Source organism: Pygocentrus nattereri, chromosome 1 (genome assembly GCF_015220715.1).
Source record: "Pygocentrus nattereri isolate fPygNat1 chromosome 1, fPygNat1.pri, whole genome shotgun sequence".
NCBI lineage: Eukaryota > Metazoa > Chordata > Actinopteri > Characiformes > Serrasalmidae > Pygocentrus > Pygocentrus nattereri.
Window position 1 is genome coordinate 42,246,346 of NC_051211.1, and position 23,155 is coordinate 42,269,500.

The 23,155-nt window shown below is 38.8% G+C and overlaps 1 protein-coding gene across 2 annotated transcripts in view; it reads right to left on the reverse strand.

Moving 5' to 3' along the window:
• Positions 1 to 23,155, reverse strand: part of pparaa (peroxisome proliferator-activated receptor alpha a) — a 61,087-nt gene that overhangs the window by 32,942 nt on the left and 4,990 nt on the right. Inside the window, exons 3-4 of one of the 2 annotated variants that reach the window (XM_017716832.2) lie at positions 22,143 to 22,199; positions 10,982 to 11,101 (exon numbers count right to left, since the gene is read on the reverse strand). The gene's annotated coding sequence lies outside the window, so the exon portion shown is untranslated. Of the gene's footprint in view, positions 1 to 5,671; positions 6,104 to 10,981; positions 11,102 to 22,142; positions 22,200 to 23,155 lie in introns of those variants that run through there. The other variant, XM_017716835.2, reaches the window with a different exon arrangement.

A 23,155-nucleotide genomic window follows, 5' to 3' on the forward strand; every position in this document is an offset into this window, starting at 1 on the left:
TGGCATTGCGGGAGCTGTTTGTGCTGCACTTTTAATAGACTGAGAGATAAATGTGAAGCCTCCTTTTATCCCACACAGGGCCTACAGGGCTAGGCCTGCTACTCCCCCTCCTCCACACCCGCGCCACTGTAACCTTAGATGGCACGGCTGTGCTATGCCATGACCTCCAGTGAGCTAGACCCAGGGCTGGCACACATTACACATGTCTGGGTCATTCATGGTAATGGGGCTAGGTTCAATCCCTGAACATATGAGAGAGACAGAAGGGAGAGAGAGAGGAGAGAGAGAGAAAGAGAGATGCAAGCAATTGTAAATATATATATACAAAGTCTGATAAAGAGAAAGAGGGGCAGATAAACTGTGCCTCATGGTACACATAGCACCTATAAGACTAGTGGACAGCTGCGATAGCCACACGCAAATCATATACATTAACAATGTGGCCACTGTGTACACATCTGAATCAGATGTACGTATCATTGTCTTTCCTGAATTCGTCGTTCATATGACCCTATGGAGCCTGGTAGAGATGGAGCTGGTGTGGAGCGATCAGTATCCAGTAGGTGGCGCTCTACTCCTAAGGCTGGAGACCCTTTCTCTTTGCAGTGAGTGTTCTGTGACAATAGGGCTTTTATGCAGAACAGGCAGGCTCACCGCATTGCCTTCGAGTGCAGTTTCCCTTAATCCTCATTTGACCTTTGAGTGCTGGAGTCACTTTCACTTTTTCATGTAACTGATTTCTCTTACAGCGAGGAACCCAGTCGCTGTGACATCTTTTAATGAGAACCCAGTCACTGTGACATCTTTTAAAGGAGAGAAGCAGACCGATGCACATTGCCTGCTGTAATATTCCAACAATAAATCTATGGCACTTGCTATTTGAATAATACATCCTTTCACAGTCATCATAATTAAAAATGAAGCTGTCCCATTTGCCTGAGGACAAAAGAACGTTCAGCACTGATTGATATAATGAACATTTAACATATCCAACCGCAGATTAGCAAGATAAGCATATAATGCCATGACCTCAGATTACCACAACAGAATCATATATTTGCACTCTGGAGCTAACAAACCACATGGCAACACCGACAAAAACAAACGAAAAAAAAAAACAACATTCCTAGTTATTAAAGAAAACACACACACACACACACACACACACACACACATATATATATATATCTATATATATATATATATATATCTATGCATGTACACACAGACACATACACACACTCATAACTGCACTCAAACATGCCACTTAATCAGGATTAAACAAATTTAACAGAGTGTGTAGCCTAATGACGTAAACAGGATGTTTCAGAAAAAAACTGCATGCTGCTGGAGTTGCTCACAGTTGCTTACAAAGGAAGAAATGCCTTCTTTGATTTGCTCACTCCAGACAAGTTCAGTTTAGTCATAGGGCTTCATATAAAGAAGTGCAAAAACGTCACAGCAGCTCCAGTCATGGCAAAAGTCATAACATGGTTCTAACAATTAACAGTTACTTTGTTCCACTTTGCTCCATCTGTCACGTGTCAATCATGATAACACAAGCTACTACCACTTCAGGAGACCCACAAGTGTCTCTGTAGGATTACCAGTGCTGACACTGCAAGTTCACCACAGGCTCTGGCATTACATGCTTTTGATTAGTAACAACAGCAGTCCCCATGAGTTCCAAAATGGCATACTGCATAGCAAGACAGAAATACCACACTGGAATCAGACTGGTCCAAAATCAAAAGAGTACACTGCAGTAACTCACGTCTGACTTACAGCAATGCGTTTTTTGGATAATGTTTTTCATCTCAACATTAAAATTCCTGTATAATTCACTTACGGCAGTTTTCTAATACTGTGAGTGCAGGCAATACAAGCATTTTGAACAAAAGCATTTTTTTTCATACTAATCCACTGCAAAATTACCCTAGGCCTATAATACATGACATATGAGCTTTTTTTAACAGAATAAATCAATATTCACATAATAATATAAAGTCAATATAAAACCACATGTCACACTAATATTCAGTGCCACCTGCTAGTTTTCACATTCAGAAAATCTATGGATCTATGGATGTTCCATTTATTGTAAGTACCCTCTGAAACTCACAGTAGTTTTTATATTATAAACATAATAATGTTAATCTTATGAAAAAATAAAAATAAAAACACAAATTCTTCCATTTATCCAAAATTGTTAATTCTGATATACTTGAAAGAGAAATGCAAGGAGTTCCATGCAAATGACAATCACCTTCAAAACAGTGCACATTCAATCCATGCACACACACACACACACACACACACACACACACACACACACACACACACACACACACACACACACACACATATATTTGCCAAATACAGAAAGTGAATATGAAAATTATGAATTTGTGCTAATTACAGATTAATTACAGGGATTAATTACACTAATTACAGATAACAAAGTATTAACCTACTGCAAATTATATTCTTAAACTTTTGGAACACTTAAATCTTCAGTTTGTATATCACGGTTTCTTTTTACAATACTGGGGAAAAGCAAATATACTCATGTGAACAAGCAGATTAAAATGCACAATATTTCTAAAGTTAAAGTAGACACTTAAGTGCAAAAGAAGTACTGTTCTTGATGAGAAACGGCAAAAATGTGCGTTCAAGATTCAAAAATGAGGCATTTGTGATGTAATTTGTGCTAGAACACAATCACACTCACACACAAACACACACACACACAGAGGTCAAATGCTTTGAAAATAAACAGTCTGTTAGATTTTCCCACAAATCAGAGTGCCTACAGATCTTTTGTTCTACATTCAATTCCTCTTCACTAAAGTGCTTAACCAATATCAAAATTTAATATCAAACGCTGAAACACACACACACACACACACACATGCACACTACTTACAAGCATGCATGTGCACAAAAATATTTAGAGCACATTAAGCATCTGCAACATTTATAAGGAAAAATATAGAACATAAATAAAATTCCTTTTAGTTCATTTTAGTTACTTTCACAGCAAAAACAATTTCAAACAACAAAAAATTGTAACAAATATATTTCAAAGGAAACTAAGTAAAATCTTCATGCTTAATAAATTTCTTAAAACTACAATTGTATTTACACTTCCTGAAATATTCAGAAATATTTCTGATTCATTTTACTAAAGTCTATTTGCAGCAACAATTACCATTTCAGCAGGAGGTACTTGTTCGATATTATCTAACAACAATAACAATATATATGTTGTTTGCATACTTTAGCAATTATTGAGTGTAGCTGAATTTAATCAGCAAATTCAACCGTTTTGAAATTCTCAACATGTAGCCGGCCTGTATTCTGAGTACAAGAGACATCTTCAGTCTAGACTGTGTGTTTATAAGTGTCTTTAGGGGGTGTGGGGGGGTCTAGACCCTTCAGTCTCATACATACACACACACACACACACACACCAAAGGCGTGGGAACTCTTTTCAGGGCTGAATTAGAGTTCCATTGTGGGGCACATGGCAGCAAGTGTGTCTAGGTGTGTGTGAGAGAGTATGTGCCTGTACGTGACAGTGAGGAAGTGTGTCTCGCTTCGCACACACTGCCCTTTGGCATGTTTGAGAAGGCATTATGAAATGCTTCAAACCCAGGCATTTGAAGTAGGCATGGCTAAATTTCAACATGGCCTGAATGCAAAAAAAAACATTTTTTATTTTTTCCATTTAGTTATTTTAAGTTACACAAAATATGGTAAAAAATAATCATTTGCGGTGTTCACATATCCCTTATCTTCAAGACGCATAATATACCATAATTACAAATTATTAAGGGTTAACTTTAACCTCAAGCTGCAATCCCTGTACCAACCCTCCCCCTCCCCTTTTTGATGATGCCACCTGCTCCATGCTTACACCATACTCCATCTTTGGACTGCTCCATTCACTACACAAAAAAACAATGGGTAGGCTGAAGGGGGATCACTGCCAACCCAATATGCCACTTCTCTGCAAAAAAACACTTCACAAGCTCCCTCTCAGAGTTTGATATGCTGCTTGTCTAGCACAAAATTGCCTATCATAAACCAAATCAGGTGAAACAAGCCTGCTTTATTACTTGCCTATAAATTTAAATTTAACTGCATGGATAAACACTGCACTGACAAGTGCACAACCATATATAACATTTGGATTATTTGTAATTAAATCCCTGAATAAACATTTTTTGAAGAGGTTTTCAAGAGGAGTGTGCATGTGTGTGTGTGTATGTGTGTGTGTGTATTTACAGTAAGTGTGTGTGTGTGTTGGTATGTAATGCTATGTTGATAATTAACCAAGAAAAGTAACCTAGAAAAATAATTTATCAGAGACATAAGAAACAAAACACAGATCACACACGTCTCCAATTTAAAAAATTGGAAAGAAATTTAAAAAACGGCTATCGGCAGGTGAAGTAACAGCTGCACAATTACACACAAACAAAATGAGAAAGAAATTCTAGAAAATAGCTCCAAATTTTGTACTTCAAATGTAAATTAGTGTGATTTAATTTGAAGTAGCTGATCTTTTAATAAATAAGATGGCAGGTTAAAGACTTAATTTTAATATGAACCATCGCAATTTAGTAAATGTTAACAGATAATGGGCCATAAAAATATTTTTTAAATCGTAATGGTCTTTAATATGCACATAATTTATGGCTAACAGTTGCTGTTCAAAAAATACGGATAAACATAGTTCGTTTTAAATACACAGTAACCAAAAGTCTGTAATATTGAATGAGAGTAAATTAAACATCTATTAATTATTATGATCCACTATCAAGCAAATATAAGACTACAAGTTAATAATTTTATGTTAAATGTATAATATAAACATTGCAGACTTTTAAGAAGCGAAGTATTTACACATTATTTAGACTACTGTGCATATACACGGACACGTCCGTCTATTTTGTGCAAATATGAAAAAAGTATTAATAATAGACAGCAATACAAATATCATGCTATAATTCCAGATTATGTGATAATCAAAAACACTACCCCCAGCACATTAAAAATCCCATAGAACAAGCCAGGAAACAGGCAGCGTGCAAGGTGCTCCAGAAAGCAAATCCTGTACTCATGGCGGCCTTATGAAATGAAAGGTAGGCCTACTGAAATGTGGTTGTAGCAGGGTTTGGCCTGGTCTCAATGTAGCAATGAGTCTTAGGAGGCTCCCTTGAAAAAGAATTCCCTTTTCTTATTTTGTGTGGTTGAAAACCAGATGAGTCTGCAGGGACGTCTGATACGAACTTCAGCATCAAATCAGGGAAAGTTCCTTATTCAACGTGTCTGAATATCTACGAAGTTCTCATAGTACTGTTAAAAAAAGGTTTTCCAGTCCGCACCATTTCCAAAGTGCAGAATTTTTTTTATTTGCCTAGTCCTCGTATCGGATATTGCATTCCGATGATGCACATTTTGGGGAAAAAAATCACTAAAATGATGCAGTCAAATACGAATGTAAACATAATCTAAAGAAGCATACTGAGACGGATATTAGTAGGCGCACATTTGAATTAAATCTAAATCTGTTTGATTGCTAAGAAAAAGACCCATGTTGTGCAATTTAACAAGAAGAACATGCACAAACATCTGACAAATATCATATAGATAAATAACTTACCACACAAAGGAGGAAAGCATGAGCAGACAGAGGCATTCCAGAGCGCTGCTTCTGCTGAAGGCCTGCACTGAGTAAGAGAGGCAGAGAGAAATAGACAGACAGAGACAGAGCAGGCAGTGAGCTCTCCTGAGCCAGCATGAAGACTGGAGAAGGCAGGCCAGAGGGGGCCGAGGCAGTCCCTCTACACCAGCTGCAGTCCCCAGCGCTGGGCCACATGCCTGTCTCCCAACCCTGGCCTGGGACGAACAGGCCTCTGCCACAATAGGAGGCCATGAGGTTTGCCTGGGAGGCGCGTGTGTCGGCCCGTCTGGCAGTTAACAAGTCTTTGAATGAGGAATGTTAGCAAACAGACAAATAGAATGTCCACTGCATGCTAATGATCCAGCCAGTCCGCTCACAGCATTGGCCCAGGCCTATGAATAATTCAGCAGGCTGAAAACTGAGCCCCCGCCCCTTTTGCGCCCCCCCCATCCACACCCCCTGCGCCTGAAATGCCTTCAGTGGACGGTGAGAGCGCGAGGGGAGAGAGAGAGTCGGGAAGACGGAGGAAAAGTATTCCAAATCTCAGCTCGCTCGCTCGCTGGCTTACTCCCTCGCCCGTTGCATGCAGATGGTCCACTTTTACATCCAGCTGAATAAACACACAGTCGCGTACTCACGCACAAGCACACGGGCAAGCACGCATGGTCGCTACAAATCTGCTCTTTCGTTTGAACATGCAACATATTTCTTTCTTTCGATGGAAGCATCTCTCACTCATTGCCTTTTTATGTCTTTTGTTTGGAATTGGCACCTGTCCCAGAAAAAGCTCCACCACTGCACCGCCCTCCTGCTCTCCTTTCAGAGAGAGAGAGAGAGAGAGGGAGAGGAGAGGAGTGTGAAAGAAGCACTGTATGTGTGCGCATGAGGAGAGGGAGGGTGAGAGAGAACGCGAGAGAGCAAGAGAGCCAGAGAAAAAGACAGAGGGAGAGAGAGAGAGGGCGGTGCTTCAGCAATAGAGCTATTGGCACTTCCCACTTCCCTACTCGGAGACATGCAACAAGCTGGAAGACCACAGCCATTTTCAAACCTCAGCACTACAAACGACCATCTGAGGGAAACCTGAGCAATGACCACAAACACCTGCGCACCAGATCTAAGCAAAAAATGGCCAGGAGGTTCAAACCAAGCATCCGCATAGCATTTTGATATCGGGAGAGCAGCAGCACAGGGAGAAGTCACTCGGTACCTGTGAAAATAAAGGAAAGCAAATGCAACAGTTAAGAGCAATCATGAAAAAAAAGAGGGAAAGATATGTGATTGAAAGATGAAGAATACCAAGAAAGTAACTTCTGGTAGGACTGGAGGAACAAGTCTTGGCGACTGGTTGCAGGCAGAGGGTTAAAATCCAGAGAGTAGTAAAAAAAACCCTCCTTCTCCTGGCACAGGCTGCCTGAAGGGGAGGACCTTACTGTAGAAATAGCAGCAGACGCTTTTTTTCTCTTTTTTTATCTGCTCTCTCTCTCTCTCTCTCCGTTCTACTACTCACATGCGGCCAAGTCTGGAGGAGTGAGAGAGAAAGACAGAGGAAGAAAGACAGAAAGAGAGGGAAGAGAGAAAGCGAGCGAGGGAGAGAAGTGAAGAAGAAGAGGATGATGAAATAAGGGAGCTTGCAGTGAACACGAGCAAAGCAGCCTTTTTTTTATTCTTCACCGCAGCCAGTAAGCACGAGAGAAAAACCGACAGCATGAGGAGGGAGGGGTGAAAAGGGTGGAGAAAAGAGTGACATAGACTCCAGTTCTCCCAAGGACTACTCACACATACACACTCACTTACGATGCTAACTATTCAAATACAGTTTGCATTTGCTCCTTTGCTACCCGAATTAAAAACGACTTTTCTGTATATACACAGTTATTAGTCCAAACGAATAGGAAGTAATAGTGGACATAAAAAGGCCATAAAATGTAAGAAAAAAACAAGAACAGGGCTTGAATCATTTTTCAACAAGCGGTAGTCGAGTCCATTGCTGCTCTGAGGGGGAAAAAACAACACACAGAAAGAGTAAAATATCTATCCGCTGGAAGCAACCACTCCAAAGTGTCGGAGATGGTGAGAGGACGATGCCAAACAGCTTTTTCTATTTGTGCTCATGTCCACAGGGAATTTATTGGTCAGGCAATTTGACTGTAATACCTTACAGCCCCCTCACACGCCATACTGCCACCAGTCAGAATCTGATAGAAGCACTGCTATGCTCAGAGGTAAAACAGCTGCTGTGATTTGCAGGGAGATCTCTTCGGTAGTGACGCCGCACGCACTGAAGCCACACCACAGCTCGGGCACAGCCTACCTGACACTCAGCCCAAGGTTGAGAAGTGTGCTTCATGGTGAAAGAGAAGGAGGAGTTTGTGCGGTTGCTGTATTAACCCGATCACGTTCTGCACTGTGACATTGTTCTTCTTTTCTCAATTCTAATGCAAAGTTCCTGATCGAACCAAAACTCAAACGCTGTGTTTGGGAGCGATAACGCTTTTGTCAATCATCCGAACACTATGTGATAATGATGCAGTGAAAAAGCTTTAATATAATTCACTAGAATGCTATTGAGAATCTCCCATTGCATCCCCCATTTTGTGTTGCAAAACACAAAAGCGCGCATGCGCGAGCACATGCACAAACACTCTTATACTCTCTCCTTTGCGTCTCTATGAGGCTGAACGAAGGAATATTAGTCACCTATTAACATTTAGCAAGAAATGTATTACTAGAAGATATAATATAATGTTATAAACACTGGAAACATTCCTTGCTATACAATTTTGTTATCCTTTTTTAAGTCGCTAATTTATAACACGATGAAAAAACAAACTGCCTTAAAAAGACAGCAAAAGACAAAAGAAACATAAAACTTTGTACACATGTCCCTGAGGAAAAGACAGCAAGAAAGAAGAAGAGAGAGAAATAGAGAAAGAGCAGTGCACATGCTCTGTACAGGATAGATGGAGCTGTCTGTGTTACAGTACACAGAGAGATCTGCTGTTTTTAATGCTTTGCAATGTTTAGCTGACGACGCTCCGTTCGCCGTGACAAAAGCCTGTGCCACGTCCACCTAGCACGGCCACACGGAGGCTGCTGCTACTGCTCAACAAGCTCTCTCACTCACTCACACACACACACACACACACACATACAAAATCTCAAACACACACACACACACACACACTCTCCAACACAGAGGAGGGACAGAGAGAGCGGCCGGTCCGCCCAGGCTCTCTCTCCCTCACTCTGCCTCATCCTGGGCCTCCTCTCCCAGCTTTCTTCCCTCGTTCTCTGCTGCTGGCACTGACCAGTCATTCCATACACACACACACACACATATATACACGAGCAGCCGGCGCAAACCACACACACCACACCTTCAATTCAACACCAAATCTGGGCTGCACGATGCCATGTGAAAACGGCGAAGGGGTAAAAAACTAAAAAGTAAGCACTTCTCTCCTTTTTTATTCTAATTTTTCAAACAACAAAAGCAGACGGTGCACTTATTTTGGCAGGGGCTAAAAACGCCCTGACGTCACATCGCGCCACGTCTCTTGACCAATTGCAAAATAGCGAAAAAAGTTAGGCGCATTTCACACGTGCAACAGCTAAATCTCTTGCAGGCGCTAAAGGAGAGCAGTAACAATCGCCCATCCGAAATTTATTGTGTTAGCAGTGGTGGTGGCATTGAGACCCTGTTCTCATCTGCTGCTTGTTTACTATTTAACCTGCCTCTAAGGAGCGAGGGCTTGGCTTGTGTGTTGTGTCGTACACTGCATTAAAGTTCACTCGAGGATACAATTTTGGTTTTGGGTTGGCTGCCAACTCCCAAACACTATGCTGCTCTATAAGGCCTATCGTTCATAAGACCGAAGGACTGGGAGCACCACTGATCAAATGCCAATCATAACAAACTCTTTATGATACTTTTGACTGCACAACCTCAGGGTTATTTCATGCGTCACCACCGAGATCATCTGTGAAAAGGCTCTTGCAATTTTAAAAGCTGTTTTTTTTTTGCTGAGGGGGTAAACCTTCCCCTATTACCCCATAATTATCATGGTTGGTTTTTCCAATATATTGTTCTCAAAGCAGATTTAAATTGTTAATGCACATTACAGAGCAGCAGCAGGCAATAATAAGCTAACAAATTAAGTAATGGCAAACTGTTACATGTGCATGAATCATTACTAGTGCAGAAGATAATTTGATACCCTTTCCCTACCCATTCAGTTAGTGGAAAAAAATAAATCAAAGCGAATAGGTGCATGATCAGTGCACATTAAATTTCACTAGTGCAATAATGGCACTATAGCCAGTCAGCAGTGAGCAAAATGTCCTTTCATTCACAAACAAAATGGCTGCCAGAGCTTGATACATGACTGCACATGTACCAATCTGTCCAAATGCATACATATACATGAAACTTTAGACTTTTTTTATTATTAGAAAAGACAACTAAAATAAAAGCACACTAGATCAAGGTAGCCGGGAAGGCTTTTCAATTGTGTTATATAATTTACACTTCAGCATTTGTTTTCTGCTCTGCACATTTTTGAGGGAAAACATCCACATTAATGGACTTGTGATTTTTACAAGGCAATATACACCAAATACATGCACAACCAACAAAGCGAGCAGTTTGCTGAAGAGAAAATGTTTGTTGAGGGTCACAATCCAGCTGTGCAGTACATTGTCTGTTTAAACTGTGAAGGATTAGCAGAAACCAAAAATACAGTAATTCAACACAGACAACTTCGTTTCCAGATGTGACAGACAAACTAACACGTAATTATACAAAACATGGTAAGCAGATGAAAAGAACTTAAACCTATCTCTCATTCGCTTAGAGCGAATAGTCTTTAAATAACATGCAGCTATTCAGAGAATAAAAGCAAAGACCAGCTCTATGATGGGCAGGAGGGAGTGAATCGAGGGCTGCGACTTCAGTGGCCAGAGCAAACGGCACATTGTTCATGAGCCTCTGACGGTGCCTGCTCTGCTGTGTTTAAATGCTACAGTCCACAGAAGATAAAAAAAAACACTACAAATAAAACGGACTTGCCCACATGCCAAGGTCTACTTAAAGTCACAAAGATCATCCATAAAACTTTCAGGGTAAGCTTCTAATTAACCTTTAATGATCAGCATTAGGGATGACTGAGCAGCACTTGCCAATATTTAGTACCACTGAATATTTCAAATCAAGCAATTAAGTGCAAGAATTAATAAAAGAAGACTTTGTTTCATGTTTCAGAAGAAAAAAGCCACCTTTTTATCATTTACCTTTTACTCCCTCGCGCCAGAGAGGTAGCAAGCTCGCCGTGGTGGTGGTCTCTCCTGGGCCCCCTTGCGCACGTGTCTGTGAGACTTCTCAATTACAGCTGTGAACTCTGGGGTCAGCCTCTGTAGAGAGAGGAACAAAGGGCGTGACCCTGGGGTCAGAAGTGTTACACTGGGAGCAGGCCGGCCCCCATTCAAAGGGAGTGTGCTGTTTGCTTTGTGTAGGTAAAGACCACTAAAACACTGACTAATAGGGATTAGGAAGTGATCCCCTTAGGACTGTCACTCAGAGTATGCCCCTGACCTCCTGCTTCGTTTAGGAGCCGAAAAGTGAAAAGCTCACTCACCCCTGTGCCTCACCGTAGCTGAAAAAGCCGAGCACGGGGCCATCACATTTTACACCTGTTAGGCATATTTAAATTCTTTACTTTAAAACTAATAATTACAGAGACACATTATAAAAATTAATAATGATGATGATAATAATAATAATAATAATAAGAAGAAGAAGAAATATTTATAGCAGTTTTCACACATAATATACTAAAAAAAGGAATTCTTTCACTGAAATCCATATTTTATGACAGTGATGATTCCTTCATAATTGACAAGCATTATTAAAGCTAAATAAAAAAAGTCTAAAATAGATCATTCAGTAATTTATACTGTGAATCATTTTTGTAGGACAATTTTGGGAAAGCTCTGTACATCTGAAATCTGTACCTTTAAATTTCTACAAACTGGAAACTGGAAAAGGTTACTTCAGAATACTAGAACTGAAATTTTAACACAAATACAAATATAACAGGAATATAAATTGATTCAGAGTCTATATTTAATTTGTAAATCTTAATTTGTAAATATTGCAGACAGAATTATCCTTTAACTAAATGATACATGTGGACACAAAATCCACTGACATTATTCACACATACTGCACCCAGCTACTTCATGCTTAAAAACTACAAGACTGAAGAGCATTAAACACTGGAGAACAAAAGAGAAAAAACATGTAAAATTGTAAAATTACTGCAAATAACAGCTTTTTTACTGATCACAAAATATGCTGCTGTATGGTTATTATCACAAGTGTTTTCTGCTGTCATCACCCATCGCCAAAATTAACTTAAATATGAAGCATTAATATTGACACAGCACTTATCATTTCTTCAACCGTACTCGCACAGTGAAAAGGCTAAGGACACTTTCTTGTTTCTTTCAAAGTGCAGTTTCCTACAATGCTATAACTAAACAGTACTAAAAACAAGAGATAACATGAATCTTATCTGAAATGCAGCAATGACATAAGTAGCAGTTACACTAACAGTAAGCTTAAATAAAGTATTACAGAGTAACATGAACTTAGGGATCCTACATACATGGATAAAAGAGTGTAAAATGGAACATACAGGGTTTTAATGTTAGTGTATGTATTAAGAATCAAGTGGCATGTAGACATGTAATTTTGAGAGGGTGGGGCAGGGCTGCAGAGAAATGTTGAAATAACAAAATGGAGGACAGTGAGACAACATGGCGGTCATTTCTGATAAAAGAGTCGCTCTATGTCCAAGCAGGCGTGCTAAGATGTTACAAACAGTAATGAGAAATATCAAAACCAGCTCTATGAAGAAGGGGGAAAAAAAGACCTCTGCACTCGTCGACAGAGTGGACACAGGCTCACTCTGGTGCTTTCAGAGGCACAGAAAATAGCCTGTGTTAACTATTTAAAGGTCTAACTGAAGGCACCTTTTACACTAACGTGAAATTTTAAAAACTGTTCCTTCAATCTATAATGAAGGTAAAAAACAGCAGATGGCATTAATCATTTTAAAAATCAAGAACACAGCTGGAAAAATTTGACATCACACAGAAAAAAGGTCTTCAGTCTGCTGTGAATTAGTTGAAGGTGTTTTCATTCAGACACATAAACTACTCCTCAGACAACACTATAAACATAAAGTAAGGTCATGTTAATTCTTTTTGTGCACAACTAAAAAAATTAAATATACCCATATGAATCGAAAATAGAAAAGATTTTCTTAAAATATATTGTATGAAATTCTGTATGAAATTAGCTAGCACTAGCATTAAAAAAGTAAGCTGTGATTTAGTGTAAAGTGGGACCACTATATAAAGAAAAAATACACACATTTCAAAATTCACTATTAATTCATATCAAACTGAACAAAAATATAATTGAACAGAATTTCACAGAACAAGTAAAAGCAGAAGATTGTGTCCAAGTGTCCAAGGTTTCTCCTGCAATACACATATTCCCCTCGACAATAACTACTGGGGGAAAGTGGTTGTTATGAAAGTTTTTGTTTTCTAATTATTATTAAATTTAAAAATCACAAATTTATCTTTTCCATATTTTCCCAGAATCCAGACAATGTTTCATGGTCTGAGAAATTCTTTTGATTTCCCATGACATTACATTAAAGCATTATGGAATTTTCCAAAAACAACCAGTGTGATGTGCCAACTTGTATCAGTGTGATACAAAAAGGCTTAAACAAAATTAAATTCATCAAGAATGTTCTCAACATAACATGAATGAAAGCTATTAGGACTTAATATTACATTAATTCATTATCTTTATTTCCCTTTGACAATAAGGAAATGAGTTGGATGAAACAAGCACACTTCCTTGTAATGGAGGAGAAATAGATTAGAAATAAAATAGTATACTAGAACTATTTTATTCTTCAAGCATCTTTATTATATTACATGTACTTTTCTATTCAGTGTGGCAATGAGTTTAGGATTTACACTTTTAGTGTAATTTTTAGTATTTTTACTTTAAAACACAACTTTATATTTATTACATATTTCAAAATTGTAACAATCAATACAATTTGGGTTTTTTGGGGTTTTTTTTGCAAAAGAACTATTTTAATTCCATTTCTAGAATTTTGCCCATTTCATTACACAAATTTGCCATTTTCCCCATTTGATTTATACAATTTTTTGCATTAATACATGTAAGTAATAAATATGGATGACAATTTTTTTTAGGAAATGATTAAAGAACCTTTGTAACATGAAGTTAAAGGAAATTTATTTTCCCAGCCTGTCAATTATGACACTGCATGCAGTTGAACCTGCTTGTTAGAAAGACACAGAAACCATTTAATCTTTTTCTTTTCCAGAACATGACTCACCTTAAAAATGGAACAAAGGAACAAAGGTTGAAAAACACAGATAGGACAGCATTTATCCAAACTAATATCCAAAGCAACTGCTCGCTGCAGCTAATTCGCACCGTGGCTCACCGTGACACAGCTGAGTCTCTAGAACATTCTGCAGAGCACACTGTGCTTCAGGAGAAGAGCAGGATTCTGGGGCATTATCCCTCACACTCATTAACTCTGACTTGTCCGAAAGCTCAGGTACAAGAGCAGTTGTATAAAAACACAAAGATTACTTAAATCATAGAAAATGCAGGGTTGGCGTTATGCCTTCCAAACAGGATTTTAATAAATTTGTATAAATACATCAATACAAAAAGATACAAAAGATGTTATGTAAAACAAAACACTGATGGGTAAAAAGTGCTAACCAACCCCAGAAGCTTCAACCACACAGGTACTTATTCTAACAAAATGTTGAGCAAATATTTGGTTAAGAATAAAACTCCACCCCACTGTGATACCAAAAGTATTTAGCTTGGAGTATCAGCAATGATTGACACCTTTCACATTAAAATTAATATGTACTTTAAATAATCCAGCAAGAGGATGATAAAGTGGGTTCTTCCTTTTAATAATGGTAGTTTAAGAGTCTAATTAATTTCATACATTCAACAGACATTTCATAGTGCTCCTCAGAAATTAAGCCGAACTTCCAACAAACAACTCCAAAAACTTCACTTACATATCAGAAACTATTTTCCCTGGATATCACTGACCCAAAATGTTATTCCATTATTCATATGTGTACCACAGTAATTATCAACACTTCACAAAGGCAATGGCCAAAGGCAGGGTAACCTCAAAAACTATTTACTCTCATATCTACCTGTGATGCCAAGGTGCCTGTCCATCCTGGTCTGCTGGTGGCTTTTTTAACATGGAACCTTTTTCATCTCCCTGCATGCAGGCCAGGGTTGGAGAGGTGTGTGTGGGGGAGAACAGAAATGCTACTGGCCCTTAAAAGGCTCCATGCCTTTGCAGCTTGTCCTCACATGTGCCACGTCACAACCCACCAGCTTGGACAGGACTTCCAGGATTTGCCCCAGCCGAGCCCTCCACACCCAATCCCCTTCTGCCCACTTTCTTATAACTGCCCCTGGGGAGCAGCACACGGGAAACAGCCTCTATGACTTTATACTGGGAGGTCAGGGACGCACACTCACTCAACTATCCATTCCCTAGTTCAGAGTATTCATAAAGTTCAAAACGCCAGGAAGAGGGATATCACAGATGAGATGGACACGACTGTAATAAAGGCGTTGTACTGAGAGCGTGGAAAGACAGACAACTAATGACCGAATTACCATGCAAATCTCAGGTGCAGCTGCAGCAACACACTTTCTGAAATACACAGGTTAGTTCATGTCATATTCGCTGCATCACAGGCTACAACGTTTTAAAAATGATTATGTCTGCTTTATCCCATGTGAATGGCAAGATGAAAAGCTGATGTGAAAATTATTGGAAGTCTCGGGCACCTTTCTAAAGTCTACAACTCACCACTCTTAAAAGTATGCTGCACTTGTCATTCTTGCTCAAGGGTATTAACCCCATTAAATATAATTTTAAAGGGATGATATAGGTCAGCAGAGGAGACTTGTAATTGCAAACATATTATTCCACCGCCGTTTTTTTATTTTCTTTAATTGTCTTTGGCAAGTGCTCTCGCAGTGGGAATTACAGCCTTTAATAGGATGAGGTAAGGGTGGTGTAATACTAGTCTGTTTCCTGTGTCTCTGTCTTCACTGCACTGCAACTTAACGTGCATCTACTGAAGCGCTAAACAGAGGATTACTGAAAGACCATGAGCACTGTTCATGCTAGAGTTGACGGGAATATGAACACGAAATAAAAGGGGTGACATTTGTAATCAATATTCTGTGACAGAAGAGTGGCATATTAATGTTATTGCATATTTTTTTCTTTTATCTTTCTAATTGTAACTATTTTTCACCTCATTTTAATAATACGTAAATAATCTGATCACTGCAGAATTAAACAAACAAAAAGAAACCATATTTATATATAGAAACTGACCTGGCCAGAGGTAAACATTAATGAGCACATATACATAAGGTGCTGACATCCTGGCATCTGAAAAAAACTATATTATATAAAACAAACAATATTAATAACAAAGTAGTGACTTTATGCATATCAATGTGTTTGTTAAACCCTCTCCTTATAAAGTCCTTGTTATCAGTAGTATTATCCAATATCTAATTTGGCTAATGAATAATAGAGGAGGTTAAATCAGGTATTCTGGTGCAAGAATTCAACAAACCTGTGTGATGGCTGGTGGCAACGAGGAGAAATCTAGAGTGTAACTTTGTACTTCAAATTAGCTCAAGATATCAACTATGTTTTGAAAAACAGACATTCATGTTACTTTTACTGTATTTGTTTATTTTCATCTAATCTAATGATATATGGTGTTTTAGAAGCAAAACACCCAGATAAATAAGGTGCTTAAAACTTTTGCACAGTACTGTACATCTATATGTAAACAGATATGTGCAGAAGTTATTACTTTTTTTAAACTCACTTGTCTTTTTTTGCTGATAAGTCATACTAATGTGTGACAGCTGGCACAATCTGAACTTCATTGTCTCTCGCTGTTCCAGGTTCCAGTGTCCCCAGCCCACAGCACTATATGCTGTGGCGCGGCTCGGGGGGAAGGGTGACTATGGAGCGCTATAGATGCCAACAGTCATGAGCATGCAGGCCGTAACAAAAGCAGCCTTTATGTAGTATGCATGCAGATAAAGGAGCCCCCCTTTGTGCTGGGTTTCACACGTCTGGCCCTGAGAGAGCAGGACCGCGACAGCCACAGGGGACTGGAGCAACATAGGGACACACTGCCTTCCCGTGGCCGTGCTAAACACACACATACACATATAAAAGTGCCAGGCAAAACACATAGTCAGGCAAAAGAAAGTCAAATACTGTATTCAAGTATTTTCATTAAAAGAACGAAGGAAAACTGCTTAATTCTTCTGATAAACCTGTACGAAATTGACCATTGCGGCACTTGTGCAAGCAAATTAAATTTCTTAAAGATAAAAAAGAAATAATTAATTTCCACAGCAAATAAAAAAAAACTTTTTTTTTTTTTTTAAATAATATTGAATATCGAAATGGGCTACCATATAAACTGATAAATCAATGTCCTTCTAATGGTATAAACAAATAATCTTTAAATAGATTGCCTGATTTTAGGAAAATGATTGCTTGCAAGCATGTGTGGGAAATTACAGCTAAGCAAAGCCACGATAAAGGACATATGGAGGGCACACAGTGAAAGCTCTATGGAGTGGGACAGTGCTCACAGTGGGATTAATTACGAGGACCTGAATCTTCAGGTTGTGTCTACGTCTGCGTGTCTGAGAAGCTGCGAGTCAGCACTGCAGCCATTCAAAGCACACATAAACACTTCTGAATAGGGTCCACTTAATCAGGTATGCTCCCTCTTTCTCTCCTTCTCTTTCACTGTCTCTCAATGCAGACATACAAACACACATACATCCACACACATGAACCGCCTTAATAGGCATGCTGAGGTGTGATAATCAAATTACTCTCTGCATTGGGTGAGGGTTACCAGGGGCCCCTTTCGAGCATCTTATCCCCAACAGGGAGTAAATCACTCTCCAGACATCTGAGGTGTTCGGGCACAAACACACGTAAACACTCACACATGCTCGAATGTGCATGCACGCGTGAACACACATGCACTGATGAGAAGAGTTTTTTTTCATGACAACCAAGACGGAGCCAAAAAAGGAAGAGGGCTCAGAGACGAAGTGGCGAAAAGAAAGAAGAGAGGGTTCCTCTGCACGTTAGTTCTTCTTGAGTCCGTCTCTATTGACCTGTAAACCTTTGTGACTGGAACAAATGCAAATGGCGCTGACTTGCTCACACAAACTCCTAAAGAGCTATTCAAATGAGCCCCTGCCAACAATGCAGCAGTGGCCGACCCACGGAGCAGTCCCAGTCTGCAGGCTCAGAGGCCCAGGCTGGAACAGCCAGCTCCATCATACGTGGCCCTGCAGACCAACAGTACTGTTAATCCATTGCCCAAAACCCCCAAACAAACACTATGCTTTGCCATCCGTGGGTGCAATCTAATGCGTTCTTCATGCTCAATTTAAAAAGCTAAGAATGTAAGGTCTAGTGAAATGTTGATATACTTATTAACCCCTCACCTGGTTTGTGGAATTCTTTCAAGAAATAAAAGTACTGCTTCTTCCTGTGGGAAAAATACGACTTTGTAGCTTAAAGATTACATACTTAAATTGCTATGAAAATAAGGAATAATTTGTACTGAATTGTTTCGTATGGAAGATTTGTAAGTACGTTGCACTCACGTTCTTTAAAGCACTTACAAAATCTAACTTCTAGCTATCCAGATGGATCCAGTTCTTCTAACTCTTATAACACTTAAATTTAGCACTGGAGTCCAATAAATAAAGAGCAAGGATTTAACTCAATAATCTATTTGATTAAAAATACTCTAAACAAAATCAGTGCACACACACACACACACACACACATATATATATATATATATATATATATATATATATATATATATATATATATATAAAAATGCAGTGAATATTTTTATATGCATAAACAGACAATAACATCTCTAAATCATAATGACTTTGACAGTATATCTTGAAAAAGTTTTCTTTTGAATAAAGCTCAAAATGCATTATATAATGACATTATTTACAATAGTCATACCATAAGTTTACAAATTCCTCTCCAATCAGAACAAATTAACGTTAAGACACAGCATGTACTCCTAAAATGAACAAGCTACATTTTCAACTTTTCAAAAGATTTATCAGATGGCCATTTGTGTCAGGGTTTTCTTTAAATGGCGAGTGCAGTAGACATTCCTCTATGAATAACAATAGGAAAAGCCGCATGCATTACATCTGACTGGGGTGCTGAAAAACTGAACTCTTTATTGTGGGCCTGGAAAACCTCTAGAGCTTATCAAGTCACTGAGTCAGAGTGCTTTGGGTCAGTGGAATTTATGGGCAGGAGACTAACACAGGGCGATAAGGGTCAAATGATGTCATTCAAACAGAATGAATTATCGGCCACAAGCTTATGTTAAGCTGATGGAGCGCACACCACAGAGTAATATATGTCATAGACGGTCCAGTTTGTGATATGTTTTACGCTATTCTTGTCTTTTTTTGTTGTTTCTTCCCCTCTTTCCCATATCCTCCACACTGTATATATATCAACTGATTGAGCAGCTGCTGATCCAGTGAAAAAGGAGCTAGTGAGAAACCTCAAGGCCAATGTAGCACAGTATTTTACAACACTGTTCACTTCCCTGCTCTACAGAGGTATTAAGCACTGTAATAACTATATTACAGTCTGCCACAAAACACTCAAGGAGTCGTTTTGAAAGGATATGAAACTACTCTTTTTACAAGAATACACACTGTCTTAGATTGAAAAAACAGTCTGGAACGTGTATCTCTTAACGTGGCATTGGCTTCAAATAACCACCTTAAAGTATCTCTAATTTAACCAAAGGGTCTGCAGCTGTGCTAGAGCTGTCCCTATGAGAAAACATCTCCTTACGTTACAGCCAGTTCTGCTGTTTGGCCTCTGCCAGGCATAGATAGGACCTCTATGCTTCTATCTGCTAAAAGGAGACTGAACCCCAAGAGGGATCACATGGAGCAGAGCAACATCTGGGAGACACCTGCAAATGGCACATGACCTGAGACACATTTACACTGCATGAGGGGAGCGAGGGAAACGAGGAAAGATGGTCAGGCTGCGTGAAAGAGACAGTGAGATAATAGAGAGATCTAAAAGAGTACATCACAGGCTCCACCTGTTTGGCCAACACCATTCATGCCCTTCTTCTCTTTCTGTTTCCTTCCACTCATGATAAATGTAGCCGAAAATGTGCTGCTCTCCAGTTTGAAATTCATTTTGGTTTTTAGTTGCATGTACATTATAGGAAAGACCACATTGATAGTTCTGTGGAAAAGAGATCTGAAGAAGGTTTTAAAAATGTTACCAGAAAAGTTACATTAAGAAAAATAGTTCAGAAGTATCTCAGAAAGGATTTCTTGGCTTTAAAAAAAAAAAAAGTTTATGAGGACTGAATCTAAGCAAATAGATTTAAGCATGAGCTGGACCCAGTTGTTCTGCAACAATGAGAAATCAAAAAGGCAAAATGTTCTGTTTCCCATTGTGTAAACTGAATGGAAGTGAACATATACGCAAACTTAATAGAGATGTTGAGAGCAAAATGAAACATTCACATTCAGTGCTGAGCAAAAGTCAGAGACCACATTACATTAAGCTAATTCACAGTCAAAATGGCCATTAAGTACAGGTTATTCATTTTTCAGGAATTTTTTGAGGAGATTAAATATAAAATAATCCATTTGCATGAAGAAGAAGAATGTCAAAGAAAAATAAATGGAGTTTAAAAGATTTAGTTAGAAAAGCTGGAGCTGGAGCGTATGATTAAGTGATACAGAGCAAATGGGACACCTAACAACCATGCAAGACCTGGTAGAGCACCAAAACTATCGCCATCAGATAAGCACTGAACCCTCTGGGGTTCATGACAACTATCTTTCTGTAATACAGCACAGAAATACAGGTCAAACATTTCCTGAATCTGTAGTCACCCTTTCGAATCCATTCCAATTAGCGAGATCGAATGTGACTCACATCTGGTGTTATGAGACTATGAAGAGGGGTTGAGAAACACATCATCTGCCTCACCTCTGTGTGTAACTGGTGGATTTGTGTGTCTGTCTACATTTTGTGTTAAAATGACCAATGGACACTGAGGAAATCACTTAGCACTTACCCAGCACATCTGCAACTTGTCATTCTTTATGCTGTCAACATTGCAGTCAACATCACGACACGTGTGAACGGTGTGCAAAACGTTTACAGTCGCTGAAGTTGCTGCAGTGGTTTTGGCAAGTAGCAACAAAGATATCAGAGAACTTGGTACATGATATAAAACATTTGGGCATCATTTTATATGTAAGTGCATTTGAAGGCAAATTTAAGAGGATATGTAAAAATCAAGAAATTGCCTTTGAACCCCAGAGGGTTAAAGCTTACATCTTTCAAAGATAAGAGAAAATCAAACTCTACTCTTGCTTCAGATCTGAAAAAATCTACAATGAGATGACAACTCAGTGCTATTCAAACTGGTCTGAAATGATATAAAGACAAAAAATGTTACTGACAAAAGGAAACTTTGCAAATCAAAGAAGCTGCTGATGTTGTCAAATAAATGGACTGGCCAACCCAGAGACCAGACCTCAACATCACTGAATATGTATTGGATTACTTGGATTGTAAGAAGACTGAACTTTGGGGGCATGAAAAAATATCCCTGCAAATTTCTTTAAAAAAAACTGAAAGCTGTAATAATGGTAAAGCCTGTACACACTAATTACTAAAACACATATATTATATTGAGCTGTTGAGGTTTCTGTTTCTAATTTTGTTAACTGTATGTTTTCTGTTTTTTCATGACATTGATAAATTAATAACTTTTACTTGTGGCAATTTGACTGCAAACAAAATAAATGAAGAGCAGTCTCTGCCTTCTGCAGTACACAGTACATACTTTTTTAATATATTAGTATACAAATTGAGAAGTAAGACAAATTGCTTGATCAGCGTGGCTATAACTTTAGCCATGCTGCAACAATCCTCTTCAATCAAATGGGATATTGTGAGCATTTCATCCTGAGTCTGCCTTTAATTTCTGTCAGGCGGATCCAGCGAGAGATTTAAAATCTGATTTTCATAATTTTCCAGTACTTCCGCACACAGAAAAATGTTCCACAGATGAGGCAGTGTCCTAGATTTTGCCATTCTGAGTGTTTACAGTAATGTTTAATTTTCTGTTAAAATCTTTTACTGATTGCTGTTATTCTTCTGTTTTGTCTCACCTGCATCATCGTGCCAAGCATGAGACTCTCCACTCATCTCCAAAATTCTTCTTCAGTCTGTGAAAGATAAATCAAGTCTGTTACGAATACAGTACATCACTTGGCCAAAGACCTGAAACATTTCAGCCACAAATAGCTTAAAGTTCATAATTAAACGGGATTTTCTTTGTACTTTAAAGGAATGCTTTAGCACATGTCAATGTAATGTCTATCTGCTGCATCTGTAGCATACGGTCGATTACCAAGGGCAATCATTTCAACGTGCTTCTCTATACTTAGTAAAACACCAGAAAGGCGTTGACTCTAGACACACTTATAATAGAAGCATTTTGCTTTATATGACACTCATAATAAAAGCATTTGAAGCAACTGCCCAGTTTCTTCTACTATAAATGTGTTTTGAGTCAAAAAATGTTTTCTAAGCACAGTAAGACAAATAAAAAGTAAGGTCTGTAGTAATCAACAATATTTGCAGATGCGGCAGACTGAGATTAGAATGAAAAACCCTATTCTTTTTATTCTTTTAATGTCCTGATTCATGGCTGAATGTTTGATTTCTCTCTTGATGTCTGGTTTCTTGTGCAGCGCCACACCAAGAAATGATTTGTATGCTGAGCTTCACAAGGTAGTTTAGAAATGGTCGGAACAGCCTTAGTATTTGAGTAGGGTATTTGCTACTTTCTGTACAGCACAATTACTCGTCATTTTATCTGCTGAAGTCATAAAACATGGCCTGTTTGGAATGTAGAATGGAACCGGAAGGAGAGTGCTCAACCTTCTAACAGGATTCGTGAACTTTCTTTTTGACTCTGGACCTCGGGTACACACTGTAGCCTAAAAAATAGATGTTTTCTTGGCAGCGTGAAAAAACTGCAAGTTCAGCCAAAATAGACAATAAAGCAGTATAGGGAGCTAAAACACATGCCAGATTGCAGAGGGGCGATTCAGAGCTGGGGCCCAGACCTTTTTTCTCCCTCTCTAAAAAGATCCACAGTGGAAAGAAAAGCCTTCTC